The sequence below is a fragment of the Hibiscus syriacus genome, unplaced genomic scaffold (assembly GCF_006381635.1).
Source record: "Hibiscus syriacus cultivar Baekdansim isolate YM2019G1 unplaced genomic scaffold, ASM638163v2 tig00111059_pilon, whole genome shotgun sequence".
Taxonomy (NCBI): Eukaryota; Viridiplantae; Streptophyta; class Magnoliopsida; order Malvales; family Malvaceae; genus Hibiscus; species Hibiscus syriacus.
In genome coordinates, this window is record NW_024062966.1 from 767,593 (window position 1) to 771,478 (window position 3,886).

Genomic DNA, 3,886 nt, shown 5'->3' on the forward strand with positions numbered 1-3,886 from the left:
GAACAAATTCTTTTCATTATGAACTTATTCTCTTTCGTTGGATGAGTTCTTCTCATTATGAACTCTCCACCGGAAATGTCGATACACCTCCTTCTGTGATGGAATCGAACCAAGGTTGAACAAGTTCTTCTCATTATAAACTTCTTCTCCCTCATCGAATGAGTTCTTCTCATTATGACTCTCCACTGGAAATGTTGATCCACCTCATTCTGTGATGGATGAACCAAGTATTGATGTTGTTCCAACTCCATATGTGAAGGAATCGAGTAAGAATGACAATGTTCATGACGAGGATCCATCTCCGTATGCGATGGATGAGCCAAGTATTGGTGTTGTTCCAACTCCGTATGTGAAGGAATCGAGCAAGAATGACAATGTTGATAATGCTAATCCAACTCCGTATGCGATGGATGAGCAAGTATTGGTGTTGTTCCAACTCCGTATGTGAAGGAATCGAGCAAGAATGAACAAGTTCTTCTCATTATGAACTTCTTCTCCCTCATCGGATGAGTTCTTTTCATTATGAACTCTCCATCAAAAATGTTAATCGGTTCATCTTCTCTTTGAAGATTTTGAACCTGCAAAAGATTATCATGTGTAAGTGATTTGTGTTTGAAGTACTCGAAGGTTCTCGAATCCTTATTGAGATCCATTTTTTTAAAAATAAAGACGTAAATCGATTCTTTGCTGAAATCTTCTTCTTAAACATGGAATTGTGCAATGAAACCTCTACTAACTTTGGAATTCCTGTCAAATATTCAACATCTAGATGAAAATGAATAAGAAATATGTTTTAAAAGAAGATCTCTCGAGTGAGATAAAACTGTCTCAAGCGAGATGAAGTTGGTTTTAAGAAAAACCATCTCAAGTGAGATACATTTTGTTTCAAGGGAAAGTTGTCTCAAGCGAGACGAAGTTGGTTTTAAGAAAAATCATCTTGAGTGAGATAAAATTTCTTGTTTCAAGGGAATCTCAAGAGTGACAAAATTTGTTTCAAGTGAAACATATTCAAAGATTTTGTGTTTCAAGAAAAACTGTCTCAAGAGAAACAAAACTTTATTTCAAGAGAAACTGTCTCAAGAGAGACAAAATTTGTTTCAAGAGAAATTGTCTCAAGGGAGATGAAATTTGTTTCAAGGAAAACTATCTCAAGGGAGAAAAAATTTGTTTCAAGGGAAACTATCTCAAGGGAGAAAAACTTGTTTCCAAGGAAACTATCTCAAGAGAGACAAAATTTATTTCAAGGGAAACTGTCTCAAGCGAGACGAAGTTTGTTTTGAGAGAGACGATTTCCAAGGATTACATATTGTCCACTCCTACATGCTGAGGAAATGTCTTCAGAAGATCTGATTGTTGACTTTTTATGATAGTTAATGGCATATGCCCAACAATGTAAGAAGTCCATAATGTTGTTTTCTATTTGTTGGCTTGGTGTGCCCTTCATATGAATCGATCTTTATTTTTTAAATTTATAATTTTGAAAGATTATATGTTTAATAATTTGTGTAATTTGTAAAAAAAAAATATTTTAAGTGATCTGTAAAATATTTAATAATTATAATTAAACCCCTAAAATGAATAATACTTTATTAACCAGTGATAATGCATTATCAATAATTAGGCAATTGGGATTAGGGAGTTAGGAAGAGAGTAAATGTGAGTCTTTTACATCGTGAAATAGAAACCAATAATTATTAAACAAGTACACATATCACACTATATTAAAAATACTCATTCTTAAACAAGTCGATTCAAACTATAGAATCCAACTCTGCAATTATTCAGTTCTAAGACAAAAGATTCAAACTCTTTTGAGAAGCTCCATTACACGTACAGATGCTATAAACAGAAGATTTAACTTGGAATTCTTGAAATCCAACACCCTTGGCCAGTGCCTCGAACTCCTTTTCACTCCTCTCTTTCCCAAGGTTGCAAGCCAGCATGTAAGAATCAGATAAGGTGGTAAACTTTGTGATAGGGCCCGAAACTGGATAATCCGAAAGTATGTTTTCCACAACTATCACTTTCCCATTGTTAGGCAAAGCCTCGTAGCACTTCTTGAAAATTTTCAAGCAGCTTTCGTCGTCGAAACTGTGACATATAATCTGCACCACCAACACATACATGTCGAGAACATAAGTTATACATGGTTTATCAAGTCGACAGAATTCTTAACTTTATGTCAGTTCAACTCACTTTCATGAAAATTGCATTTCCTTTTGGGTCACTCACAAGCATGTCTCCGCCAACGTGTTCCACACCTACAAACGATATCATTTTGAAAACATATTAATCTATTTGTTGGTTTTTAAAATTACATAGAAAAAGCTAATAATATCGTACCAGGGATTGTGGGAGCGTTCTCGATAACATGAGGCAAATCGAAGTTGATGCCTTTAATGTTGGGGTACTTGGAGACAATCATTTTAAGTGCGACTCCAGTACCACCGCCAACATCAACCAGTGTTTTTGGTCCCTCAAAGCCATCATATCTCTCGAGAATCCATTGCATGTTAATGCAGCATAAATCGAACATTCCTTTGTTGAAAATCATGTTGAGTCTATGATCCGTGCCAAGGTAATTAAATACAGGCATACCATTGGCCTTGCTAAATGGAGATCCCCTTCCAACACTGCATCTTTCAAGTGAAACCAGCTGTCCATAAAGACCTTATCTTGAGCAATGAGAGGGAGGGTAGAAACTGCGCTTCCGTCCTCGTTCTTGGTGAAGAATTTACAGACGGGGCCAAGGCCATAGAGTCTCTCTACTTTACCGTCGGGAAGAGTGCGCAAGGAGCAAGTGAGGACGGAGTAGCTCGACAGCACACGAAACATGCGGTCTAGCATGAGAGGCGCATCAGGGTTGGTGGTGGACAACTGGGCAGCCACTTCTTTCGAGGACAACAAAGCGTTCGGGCCAGCTTTAGCGATGATCCCAAGCAAGTCGAGCTCTATAGCCGACTTCAGAATCATTGGTAAAGCTGACGCAAAAGACAGTTGCATGGCCATCAACATTGCTTCCTCATCGGAGCTAAGAGTGGAACTAGTAGTGTTTTGGATTGAACCCATTGTTTTTCCTGCTCTAATACTCTGGAAAATCTTTGGAGATTGCAGACAATTAAGATAGGATGGATGCGGGAATTGTCCATAACACCTAATAGTGTATATATAATGCTTAGAACTTGGAAAATTAAAATGTTTACGTAATTACATACGTCTTAAACAAGAAGCCAAATCTGCAACATATAATATAATAATTGTCTGGTTGAGGACTTTAAGAGTAATACTACTAATTTAGTGGAAGAAGATAAAGAGCTGTACACTCGTGGCTACTTGAATTTGTATCGTTTTTTAATTTGAAAATTGAAATGCTCGCAATTCGCAAATCCTGAATGATATACGTTTAGCATTTTCTAGGGTTTTAGTATGATTTATAACTCGGATAACTAAATAATAATTTAAGTATTTAATTAGTGAATAATTAAATTACTTCTAAACATATAATTAATCATAAATTATTTATGGTTTTAATTATATGAAACTATTTTTTTACTTTATTTTATTTATGTTTTATAATTAATTTGCTGCAAATGAAATTATACTATTTATTTATGTTTTATTTTCATTATTGACCTCAATTCTTTGGGGTTATCGAAACATGGAAATAATATGGTGTTCAATAAAGACCGTTGGTGCTCTAGTCAAATACTTCAACGCATCATTAAAGTAGCTGGAGACACGAGAACGACCTTGAACAAGAAGATAAGTTCGATTGTGAGAGAGTCAAAATGGTTGGCTCCTCCTCCAGCAACATGAATCTTAAGCACAGATAGTGCTCGTAAAGCAGGCATCGATCTCGCTATTGATGACCATGGTCAAACGGATG

General features: G+C 36.0%; 1 pseudogene; it reads right to left on the minus strand.

Moving 5' to 3' along the window:
• Positions 1-1,787: 1,787 nt before the first annotated feature.
• LOC120151453 lies at positions 1,788-3,069 on the minus strand (annotated as a pseudogene).
• Positions 3,070-3,886: the final 817 nt, after the last annotated feature.